This window comes from Mercenaria mercenaria, chromosome 13, assembly GCF_021730395.1.
Source record: "Mercenaria mercenaria strain notata chromosome 13, MADL_Memer_1, whole genome shotgun sequence".
NCBI classification, from domain to species: Eukaryota; Metazoa; Mollusca; class Bivalvia; order Venerida; family Veneridae; genus Mercenaria; species Mercenaria mercenaria.
The window spans coordinates 70,729,315-70,742,721 of NC_069373.1; the positions used below are offsets into that span (position 1 = coordinate 70,729,315).

Sequence of the window (13,407 nt, forward strand, 5' to 3'; positions counted from 1 at the left end):
CAAAGATGACATTTATTAATACTATACGGTTGTATCTGTTACGTACGACCATTTTTTCAATTATTTTTAGTAAATCCACTGAAGAGAAAAGTTGTATCTGCCACATACAACTTTTAAAGATTTCATATTATGTGATTTTCGATACACCAATTATATAGTAAATAGGTCACAAGTACTAGCAGATACCCCATTTCACTACTGACAAGTGTAAATAGGCAATACTATATACAATTTCTTAAATAACCTCAGCTTGATAAATATATGACAATCATAACTGTCAGTATTTAAAAGCTTTCACTATGAGGTTGCAATATCAATATAAACAGTTTTTATGAGAAAATCATTAAAATAATATATAACGTTGCTTTTTTTTTCAATTTTCTCAAAAGTACTGTTTTTCACTTACAATGTTTTATTTCTGGGATAGTGATTTCAGTTTGATTATTTGTAAATAACACCTCAAGTGTTTATGATTTCCAACACCCTAGCCATCAAATGATTTGATGAGGAAACATGATTTTGATAACAACGTAAATGGTATTTATTTACAAAACCCTGTACCGATGAGGACATGTTGTGGACTGAATGAAAAACCATAGTAACCCCTTCTTTACCTAATACGAGATATGACAGTTTTTCAATCAACCCTCTATATATGGCATAGACCTATTTTAGTCCTTGCGCGGCTTGCGCCTCTAAATATATTATTATAGCCAGTTTAAAAACAACTTGAATTGTTTTTGAAGACTCCTTAACTTTCAAACTTGGTTAATATCTCACCTACTTGGGTGACATGAGGATATTTTCAACCTTCCAAAATAGTATTTTCCTCAGCCAGCACCTCAGGACTTATTACTTTGCTTGAAGACTGACAATATCCCATATCACTCTCACTGGCTTGTATGATTATTTATTATATACCTATATAAATTCTGTACAAAATTTAGCTTGTATTTGCCCCCACACTGTAGCGATAGGAAATAGGCGCTTCCGCATAATCGGTATGTGTCGCGCACTAAACTGTTTACGTATGCACCGGTTAACAACGTCGATGTGTTCCGGCACTCGCAGTCAGAAAGGTAAGTTTTATTTCTCAAAATATTCTGTTAAGTACTATTTGTCAACTTATAAACACATGTTCAGTCCAAACTTACGATATCAAAGATTGAATTTAACCCGGATTTTTTAGCGAAGCCATTTGAAATCATTGATTTTAAAGGTGTGTAGTTCTGTTCTGTCATTCTCTATTCATAACTTGTGTTTACACGAATCTTCAAAATGTGCATATTTATGTGGGTTTCATAGGTAAACCAGTGGCGCATGGAAGCTAAACATACTGTTAATGGCAGTTGGTAAGTGGGAATGGTCAATTATTTATGGTTTGTTTTTGGTTTGCAAAATAATCAAAATGTTAGTTTGACAGACGACAACAACAACAACTCGTTATAGTTTGTTTCAAAACATCTAGAAAATAGAATCATTTTGATTTTGTTCGATGATACAAACTGCAGCATATTATGATCTGTTTGTTGGATGATTTTAACATAATGTTTTAACTGAAAATTGTTTTATGGTACTAGAAAAGGGTATTGCAGTTTTTCCTTGAGTACCTATACTTTCGGATAAAATTTATTTCGGATGTAATATTTGGCTACTGTAGTATTATGTTTTTTCTTATGTTTAAAAAAATGAGACATGCTGGGCAGTTTTCCTGATTTTATTTTGTTATAAGTTTATACATTAAAATATTGTATGTGTCATTAGGATAAAAATAGAGCTGCATTTGGCAACATAGTAAAGATTGGACGATTTTTTTTGGAGATACCAAGGAGACGCCCCGGTACATCCCGAACTAAGGGCTAGATACACAACCGGTAGGGGGCACATGAGTCTAACGACTAGAGTCTCCGAAAGGAGGTACATCAGATAGATACATAATGGAGTGTTTCATATGATAAATTACGTTTTTAATTTTATTAATTACTTTGTATATTTCAGAAGCTGTGTGTTCACTGTTGGCACATTGAATGATTGACAGCATTGGATAAATAATGCTCTATTGGATAAATACGTAAGAAAATAACATTTCAATATTTAAGGCAAATGATTTATACATTTGAAAGGATATGTAAATTCAAACTATTTTAGAGAATTTATAAATGACTGCCTCCTTTGTAAAACAAGATTTATTTTTATTTTTTAAACTGATTGTTACTGTTATACTCAACAGTTAACATAAGAGAATAAAAAATACATGTGATATCAATGTCTATTTGCGTTTGACCTCCTTTTAAGCTGCCATTTTACTAACTTAAATATGGACGTTATAAAGATTAAAACGGTGGATAGGTAGTTTTAGGTAATAAGGGTTTTAAGTTTTAGATATGAAGATAAAACTATATTTCAGGTAAAGTACATTGGACAGCTGAGATTGTGGTGTGAACAGCTGAGATTGTGTTTTGGACAGCTGAGATTGTGACTTGGACAGCTGAGATTGTGGTGTGGACAGCTGAGATTGGTGTGGACAGCTGAGATTGTGGTGTTGACATCTGAAATTGGGATTTGGACAGCTGAGATTGTGACCTGGACAGCTGAGATTGTGCTGTGGACAGCTAAAATTGTGGTGTGGACTACTGATATTGTGGTGTTGACAACATATTGTGGTGTGCACCTGTGATATTGTGGTGTGATGGTTTAAAGTAGCAAAGGTATAAAGCATGTATTATATTATTACATTTCATTATAGTTTGACTATACAAAGGAGAGCTTTTATACTTACCCTGAATTTAAAAAGACTTAAATCTTCTGCAAAGTACTCTGAGTTCTGTGAAAGTCACCGATGTCAATTGACTCAGTTGTAATGATTATTTGAAAATTGAATATTTAAAAACGTAACACAGGAATTAGCTTTAACTTACTCCAGAAACAACAGTGTTAAACATTCCTGTCTGATGTCTCTCATAATTATGACAAAACTATCTTTTAAAGGTAAATTTCAAAATTTAGTATTCTACATTTCAAGAGTAGAATTATTAACTGAAAATGAAATATATGGCTAACCAAATAAAATGCCAAAGATCTAAAACAAATGAATATTCCATACTAATTATGTTAAGAAAGGATAACTAATAATTTAATTAAATATGTACACAATGTCAGTTTCAGTACAGTTGGTTTTTAAGTCCACATGTGCTAACTTATACAGGGACATTCTTTTTTCAATCTGAATAAATTATAGGATAGATTGTTTTAGATAAGAAGGGTGTTAGGTTTTAGGTATGTAGATAAAACTTTATTTCAGGTAAAGAACGTTTGACAGCTTAGATTGTGGAGTGGACAGCTGATATTGTGGTGTGGACAGCTGAGATTGTCATGTCGACTACTTATAGTGTGGCTTGCAGAGCTGATATTGTGGTGTGATGCTTTAAAGTACTAAAGGTATGAAGCATGTATCATATTATTACATTTCATTATAGTTTGACTATACAAAGAAGAGCTTTTATACTCACCCTGACTTCAACAACACTTAAATCTTATAAAAAGTACTCAGAGTTCTGTACAAGTCACTGATGTAATTTGACTCTGTCATAGTACTTATTTGATAATTAATTATTTAAACACATGACACAGGAATAAGCAGTAACCTGAACCTGAAACAACAGTGTTAAACTTTTCTGTCTGATATTATAAACTGATAAGACAGATCATCATGTAAAGGTAAATTTAAAATAGAGCAATAGAATTAAGTGCAATTTAAATATAAGGCTGACTCAAGAGAATGATAAAGATCTGAAACAAATCAATTTTGTATACTAATTTTGTTAAGAAAGGACAGCAATTAAAACAGTTTACAGTGTTGTTTCAGTATAGTTAGTTTTTAAGTCTACAACTGTTGTAGATTGACAAAATTAACAAAATCAAAATTATTACATATATAGAATTTTGAATGCAGCCATATCTTTTAACATTATTATGTAAAAAGATTGTATTCATGTTAATAAGTTGAAACATATATGGGAAATTCAATTTTAAAACCTGTATTAGTGATATGATAAAATTATTGGAAATTAAATACTTTGAATACCTACAAATTTCTGCTGTAGAACTAAAAAAAATGTTACATAGTAATTAAGTTTGCCCAGGACAAAGTTTACAAATAAATTTTATTTGTGTTGTCTTCTTGACAACTCTGATCAAACATACAAATGCACCATGATGACAACAAAAATATTTTATTTATTAAAAATGTTTCCAAATATTGAAATGTATGATGTCATTTTAGTGATATACATAATTTATAGCACAAATGACATCTAGTATACAGGCCATGCATGGCAACCTGATATTCCTTTTATGATTTTAAAAAGAAATATCTGATTTATATAAAACCATTGCAAGTCTTGTTCTGGTGAAGGTAACTTCTTCCAATTTTCATATTTGAATGTTTATTTTTGACATTTTTTCTTAAAAATTTGGTATTTTTAATTTAGAATGTTTTGCCACTAATGCAGGTTATGAAATTACTCATATCTAATTCTTCAATTGTGAAAAGTAATATTAATTATCACAAAGTAAAATGGTGAAAAGTTTGAGAAATGAAAAACTGATCCTTATGCTAGTGAGATAATTTGTAAAACAGTAAAGAAAATAAAATAGATATGCATATTAGAATTAAGAAAGATATTTTGTTTGACTTTAATACAGCTTTTGAGGTACATTAAAAAACTTTTGAATTGCCAAAATGTCTGTGTCATACCAAGAGGTGCTAAATATCTTTATAAAATCAAACAAGGATTGTGCTAAAGTTCATGAAATTATTTGCTCAAAATTTGGAATTCAGCCAGAAAAGTACATGCAAAGAGCCTCTATGGCAAATTGAAAAGGGCTTTAATAAAAGCTAATAGATTGAAAAATTCAACACAGGAGGTGGAATATACCAGATTTCTTACATCATTCTTCAAACTACCTGAGAGTTGTGCACTTAAAAAAGATATTGAAGAAACCAAGAGGAAAGAAAGTTCTGAAAAAATGAAAACAATATTTGAACAAAATACAAAGATCAGAAAACTTACAAATGATGTAATGCTGCTTAGACAAAGACTAAAATCAATAAATTTGTCAAGGCTTAATCAAAGAATTAAGAGGCAGTCATTAAGGATCAGAACACAAAACATCCTTATAAGTAAATTAAGAAAGGAGCTGAAAAGGATTTTGAAAAGAAATCAGTCGACTAAGTCTACACAGTGTAACACTTTTAAATTTGAAATACAAGAAATAAAGGAAAGAATCGATGAATTAAACGAGAAAATGAAAAAAATACCAGAAAAACATCTGAACCAGGAGTATTTGATTGTAGGACTGAAAGCACAGGCAAGCCCTATAAGGACATTGTAAGGGAGTATCTATGATTTTAATAAGTTTGAATGTAGGAGTAAATAACATTGAGAAAGTTATTTCAAAAGTGTTAAAATTAGTAAATGTTAAAACAAGCAATCTTCCATCTGAAAGAACAGTCAGAAATTTTCAAACTGAGTTGGGCATTTTAACCAAACATCAGTTGAGTGAAGTTATAAACAGTAGTGAAAACTTAACAATGCATCGGGATGCAACTACTAAAAAGGGAAGACATTTCTATGGGGTAGTGATATCTGGGAAGGAACAGACTTATACAGCACGTTAAGAGAAGTGCCTGATGCAAAAGCTGAGACATATGTTAATGTAATCAGTGATTTACATTCGGAAATTAATCAAGTCAGTAATGAATCAGATTGCCCAGTATTTTTTCAAAAAGTAAAGAATTCTATGACAGATAGATGTGCAACAGAAGAAAAAGTAAACGAGATACTACAAACGGAAAACAATATGAAAATAAATTCTTACAAGTGTTCTGTTCATCCTGTGTTACAATTTCAAGACATTTGTGAAAAAGAATCATTGTAATAGAAAAAGAAAATTGTGAAAATCTTAAGAAAGATATATCTACTGGAAATGTAATAAAGAGTACATCAAAGCTTTTTTTCAAAGATGGTACAGGGGATCCAAAATTGGCAACAGCTTATATTAAAAGTAAGGGATTTGAGAAAGTACCTATTGAAAATTTTAGAGGTAATCGCTTCAATACCTTTTTTTACAATGCTTTAGGTATCTTTTTACTTAGAGTACACATCATTGATTATCTCCAACAAACAAAGACTTCACAGAATTTCATTCAGAAGATAATTGTTGAAGGATTAAAGAATAAGTTAATCATTAACATGCTCTGTGCATTAGCTATAATTTACAAAGTGATAACAGAACCTTACATGAAAATGACAATGAGGAATGACTATAGTACTTTACAAATGGCTTCATTTTATCAAAGGTTGATTGATGTTTTATGTATCGGAGTAAATGATCCAAGGAGTATCATTATGAACAAAGTGAAAATAGAAGTTGGACCGCAAACGGAAAGTGATCTACACATTTCAGATGAAATCCTTTCAGTAGCATCAGACAATGCTTTCATAGAAAATGTTGTCAAGAGATTTTCAAAAGTTTTAATTAACAAGTGTAAAAAGACCTTTGCAGATTACATTGAAGGTGGCAAATTTCAAAACCCTTCAGAAAATGTTATTAAAGAGTCTGAATTTTGTCCACAAAATAATATTACAGTTGAAAGGCTTATGGCAAAATTGGATTCAGGACTCAATAAGGCACCTAATATTAATATAGAAAATTTAGAATCAAGAATAATTTATCAAAATAATAATACAGGACTATGGATTGAGAGAAAAGATCAAAATGAAAAATTCAAAATCATATCAAAAGCAAGAATGGAAAGAACTCAAGTTCAGAAAATAAATAATGATAAAAGAAAAGAAATATATGAGGCATCTATTATAACAATTAATGAAAGAAAAAGAAAAAAAATTGAAAGTGAAGAAAGAAAAAGTGCAAAGGCATTAAAACTACAAGAAGACATAAGTGTGCATGGGATTGCTAATTGTGAAAAAGAAATAGAACAGAAATTAAATAATATGTCAAACAAAAAGGAGAAACTTAATTATCTAAAAACACAAATCAACAATTTAAAGAACTCTATATTTCTGCATAATAAAACCTTAACACAATTTAGTAAGGCCGGAAACTGCTAGGAGTTGAGGAACTGAAAATCAATTTATTACATCTCTTAAAGAAGAAGGAATTACAATCACAAATATCTGACCCTCTGGAATGTGTAGGAAAAGGAATTTATCATATTTGGACAGAAGAAAATGGAAATGATAAGTCATATTCAGGGAAAATTCTGTCTTTCGACAAAGGAGAATTTAAGGTGATTTTGGCAATTCAGAAATTTATTAACTAATTGCATGTGTTCGTTTAATTTCACTGACAACAATGAAAGACAATGATAGAGGTTCCTTTATTTTTATCTTTATGCAATTAAACCTGTCATTACCAGTCGGGTAAAAGAGAGAAAACTGTTTAGTACATTTGGCCAAATTACAAAGACAAAATTAAAAGCTGCTTAATGAAGATTTACTATGCTATTGCACAGATTTGATTGCATAGAAGAGCACAAACAATGCTATACTGATGAGCGATACTTTTTTTTTAAACAAAGTTGTCATTTTCCCCTTAATTTTCATCTTTTTGTGTACATGTTCTTTGAATGGTAGAAGGCTTATAATAAGAAATTGGATACCCACACATCTGTTAATTTTTCAATGAACATGATTGTATGAATTCACCTCACTAATAACTTAAAAAAACTCTTTTTTCAATAACATAATGCACATTTGGTATTAAGATATTATACTGACAGATATAAACACAGATAATGTTTAGACTCACTTCCCTTGGGACAATGGTTTAATTCTGATGTTGTTTTTAATGGATAAATATTCTAATCAAATTTTGAGATGTATCAGACATTTGTTTTTTTACTGTAAAATAGTAACAGTTTATGTATTTCTTCACCTCAGTACCCAATACATTGACTTCAAATAAGTAATTTATCAGTTAATTATATTTCTAGTAAAACTGAGTAATGAATAACCATTCTGATGCTGAATATGTGTTTATATGTGCATCTGATAATGTCTCATTTATTTTTCAGATTAAATATGAAGATCATAGTGTGTTTGATGTAAGCATAGACGAGGTGTGTGAGGACCTGAGAAATGGCACGCTTCAGTTCATATAGGTATCGTATAAGGGTTATAAGTTGACATTCGGATAACTTAGATAAGCAAGGAAACATCAACAATCCTCAATAGCTACCAGTAAATGTATGATCAATAAAGTAGCCAGTGTGTTTTAATAACATTATATCGTTTATCTGCAAAAGTAACATATGAAAACCAAAATTTATGCGTAATAAATAAATTATTTGAGCCGCGCCATGAGAAAACCATCATAGTGGCTTTGCGACCAGCATGGATCCAGACCAGACTGCGCATTCATGAAGTCTGGTCAGGATCCATGCTGTTTGCTTTCAAAGCCTATTGCAATTAGAGAAACTGTTAGCGAACAGCATGGATCCTGACCAGACTGTGCGGATGCGCAGACTGGTCTGGATCGATGCTGGTCGCTAACGCATTATGTTCGTTTTATCGTGGTGCGGTTCATTTATAGAAAATCAATTTTTGTTAATTATTTTTGTATATATTTGTTGTTTATTTATTCAGTAAATGTTAATATATTCAATTTCAGATTTATTCCTTACTACCTTCCTGTCAACTATATCTTCCACAGCATGATTCAATCTAGTCCCAATCATTGCCTCTGGTCACCAGATGGTCCGTCCACAGAGTCACAAGCAACAGATACTAAAATCGGCAAAGTACATGTACTTCAGACTTCCAGAGGATATTGTTAACAATGATGATTTGATGTTAAAAAGAAAATGTATTTGAATAGCTATATTTCTCTTGTGTCACTTGGGTGTCAAAGGTCATTTCAGAGATTGTCCGGGCTGTAACTTTGCAACGCATAAACGGGCTTAAATGTTTGCTCAGCTAGACAGTGTTGTGTTGAACTCCCAGTCCTTTTGACCGCTGGTGGGCTCGACATGTTTCCTGTGGGCATTTAGTTTATATTGCATATACTTCAAGTAGATACACATTTTAGAATACCGGTAGATAACCAAATAAGAAAGAAAAACATTTTTTATTTTACATAATAGCAAAATTTGGAAAAATTTTAACTTCTACTTCACTGTTATATATAGAGGATAATTGTTGGTTTCGGTGTAATATCACGTTATAATTTCACCGAGTGGGCACCAGAAGTGATATTTTCACGAGTGGCGCAGCCACGAGTGAAAATAACAACTTTTGGTGTTCACGAGTGAAATTACCGTGATATTACATCGATACCAACAATTTTTCTGTTTATTTTATGTCTAAAACTCTACTTTTGTTGTGTTTATTTCAATAAAATGTCGAAATTTGCGGGAAATTTTATCAGGAAGCATCGCAAAGGTGACGTCATTTTAACGACGTCATCGTCATATTGTTTCCGGCTTTCAGTACGCTCGGTAAACTTTTGACATTAATCCGGGTATCAGATTTGATAATTTTCACTGAGTGGCCAGTGAGTTTATCAGGATATAATTCACCTTATATTTCGATAAACCACCGAAAAACATAAAATAATATTATATAATCACTTATGATGAGTATGAATGCAATATAGACACTGTAGAAAATTAATCCCGCATTTTTAAAGATACAATATCTTGTTATCTCTTATTGTCAATCATTGGTATGTAAGATTTTTGCCATAGGTTTGAATAGCTGACAAGCATGGTAGAAATTATTATTTACCATTAACGGGCTAAATTTCTATAATTAACATGTCCATCTTTCAATATGGACACTATCATTAAATGAAAGGGATGGCTACCAAAACACACTGACTGAATGCAAACAGTGAAGATCTTGATCAGGCTATACGGATGTGCAGGCTGATCATGACCTACATTGTTCACAAAGGCAGAATCAATCGTATCCAGCATGATAAGGGTTAAATCCATTGTTTTTACTGCCTCCTTTTTTGGCTCATTATTGTACAAGTACATATACAGCATTGCTTTTCTAACCATGTAATAATGCATATGATTGGTTTTCAAAATAAAGAGGCTTTTTCTCCTCTCTCACCATACTTTAAATAAGTTCAGTTTTAGAAAGTGTTTTGGGGCAAACTATATTCAAATCAATGTAGTCAATGAATGTGTGCAGTTTCAGGTGAATGGCTCAAGCAGTTTTATATCAAATTATATAGTTAATTTTGTCCCCTGTGAATCCTAGAAAGTGTGACATTTTATATGAAGGGTAGTTTTCAACTGTGATTTATTTTTTCAAACCAAGCATTATTGTAACAGCTTTAATTTTTTATGTAACTCAAACACTGCACATTTAAAGGAAAATACTTTTTTTCATAAACTACATTTTATTCTTACCAATGTGTCAAATCTTGTGATGTAACCCCATTCACAAATAAATATGAAAAAAATACTAAATTTAAATGTTGATCACTTCAATTTCATAACCCTATTGCTTTTCTTATGTCCTAATGTTTTACAAGATATTAATATTTTCAGCTATGAAGATACAATTAATATGATTTTTTGTTTGATAAATCAATTTAGCAGAACCTTGATGAATGTTTATACACCCAAAATGTCCCCTTTGCACCATTTCAGTTGTTAAGTGTCAGATATAATTTGAGCTGCGCCATGAGAAAACCAACATGGTGCCTTTACGACCAACATAGATCCAGACCAGCCTGTGCATCCACACAGTCTGGTCAGGATCCATGCTGTTCGCTAACAGTTTCTCTACTTGTGCAGTAGGCGTTGAAAGCAAACAGCATGGATCCTGACCTGACTGAGCGGATGCGCAGGCTGGTCTGGATCCATGTGGTCCCAAAGCCACTATGTTGGTTTTCTCATGGTGCGGCTCATTTATTTTTTAAATAGAATGTTATTTTACTTTACTTTTTCCTTGAAAGGGAGTTACAATGGATATTAAAGCAGCTTTTGACTTCACATGTAAAGGATTGTTAAACATTCACAAAGCCAAAGCTGTGCATCCTTTTTAACATTCATAAATTACCTTAGCATTACAGTAATATGTACTGGCAGTTCTATATTCTGAGCAATGTGTACACAATGGTTAGGCAATACTTGACGATTTAGAATTATGTAAGAAACCCTGGAAAAATTTATAAATCATTCTTTGCTTTTTTGCCAAAGTTGTCGAGTTTCAAGTTAAAAAGTTACTAATACTACTTCTTAAGCTGTTAATTTTACCTCCATATGTTAATGGCCGCTAGTGAATATTGTGTAGTTGAAAGAATTTTGATTACTACTGATTTATTGTATAAATATTTTTGGCTGCAATTTGTCCCCTGTGTATCTTCTCAGTAACATTAAAGTATGTATGTATTTACTATTCCACAACATACATCATGTGCCCTGACCTGCCATATTTGGTTAAATCAAGTTTTATTGTTTTAATCATAGTTTATTTTAAGATTTACAATGATATTGAATATTTTTACTGAATTCTGTGTATGACAGAATATATGCTGAACCCTTTATATAACATAAGGTTTTTTATACTGTATTCTGTATATAGCAACATTATTTGTTTGTAAACTTTATTGCACATAAAATATCAAAAGCATTAAAATGTTTTAAGCTGTCAAAAATTGCTTTTAACTATTCCATTTCTATATTCAAACACAAAAATGGACTATAGCAAAACCAAGAGGTCATTTGGTTCAAATTATGTTAAGGTTACTTCCCCCTTTTCAAAAAACTGTAAAGCAAGCTAGAGTTGCAGTTCTTTCTTAATCACAGGAATGTTTTGTTAGAGATAATTTGCAATAAAATATTAATTCAATTATGATAGATTGTAAATATATGTTGCTGTTTTAAGTATACTGAAGGACTTCCAAACATATTTCTATATTTTCTAATCTTTAATTCTGCAGTTGAAAAAATATTGTTCTATCTCTACACACTGGCCACCAAGAAAGACCCGCCCGCTTACCTCAGTAGGTAGAGCGTCGGTCTACGGATCGCGGGGTCGTGAGTTCGATCCTCGGGCTGGGCATATGTTCTCCGTGACTATTTGATAAACGATTGTGTCTGAAATCATTAGTCCTCCACCTCTGATCCATGTGGGGAAGTTGGCAGTTACTTGCGGAGAACAGGTTTGTACTGGTACAGAATCCAGGAACACTGGTTAGGTTAACTGCCCGCCGTTACATGACTGAAATACTGTTAAAAAAGGGCGTTAAACCCAAAACAAACAAACAAACAGCTTGTATTTGACAAGTAAATATGAACAGGCAGTAAAAAATTCCATATTGTATCTGTATTGTATGTTGCCGGACTACAATAATATGCATGACCTGACACAGGTCTATAAATAGCATACATAAACAAGAGGACCATGATGGTCCTGAATCGCTCACCTGTCCCAACATGACCCAGTTTTGAACTGAGTATGACGTCGTTTTTTTCCTATTATTTGACATAGTGACCTAGTTTTTGAGCTCATGTGACCCAGTTTTAAATCTGACCTAGATATCATCAAGATGAACATTCAGACCAACTTTCATACAGATCCCATGAAAAATATGGCCTCTGGAGAGGTCACAACGTTTTTTTCATTATTTGACCTGCTGACCTAGTTATTGATGGCATGTGACCCAGTTTCAAAATTGACCTAGATATCATCAAGGTGAACATTCTGACCAACTTTCATGAAGATCCATTCAAAAGTATGGCCTCTAGAGAGGTCACAAGGTTTTTCTATTTTTAGACCTAATGACCTAGTTTTTAACCGCAGCTGACCCAGTTTCGAAATTGACCTAGATATCATCAAGATGAACATTCAGACCAACTTTCATGCAGATCCCATGAAAAATATGGCCTCTAGAGAGGTCACAAGGTTTTTCTATTATTTGACCTACTGACCTAGTTTTTGATGGCACATAACCAAGTTTCGAACTTGACCTAGATATCATCAAGGTGAACATTCTGACCAATTTTCATGAAGATCTTGTGAAAAATATGGCTTCTAGAGAGGTCACAAGGTTTTTCTATTTTTAGACCTACTGACCTAGTTTTTAATCACAGTTGACCCAGTTTCGAACTTGGCCTAGATATCATCAAGATGAACATTCAGACCAACCTTCATACAGATCCCATGACAAATATGGCCTCTAGAGAGGCCACAAGGTTTTTTCATTATTTGACCTACTGACCTAGTTATTGACGGCACGTGAACCAGTTTCGTACTTGACCTAGGTATCATCAAGGTGAACATTCTGACCAATTTTCATGAAGATCCATTCAAAAGTATGACCTCTAGAGAGGTCACAAGGTTTTTCTATTTTTAGACCTAATGA

General features: G+C 32.2%; 1 protein-coding gene and 1 long non-coding RNA gene across 10 annotated transcripts in view; one reads left to right on the plus strand and one right to left on the minus strand.

Moving 5' to 3' along the window:
• Positions 1 to 13,407, minus strand: part of LOC123528611 (prestin-like) — a 121,095-nt gene that overhangs the window by 25,248 nt on the left and 82,440 nt on the right. The window lies entirely within an intron of this gene.
• On the plus strand, positions 975 to 9,136 carry LOC128548002 (uncharacterized). Of its 2 annotated transcripts, none has more exons than XR_008366851.1 (6): positions 975 to 1,352; positions 1,999 to 2,071; positions 2,408 to 2,708; positions 3,302 to 3,438; positions 8,099 to 8,185; positions 8,695 to 9,136. It is a non-coding gene; the product is annotated as an uncharacterized LOC128548002 (long non-coding RNA). The 2 variants fall into 2 exon arrangements; XR_008366852.1 differs by having other exon boundaries at positions 994 to 1,079.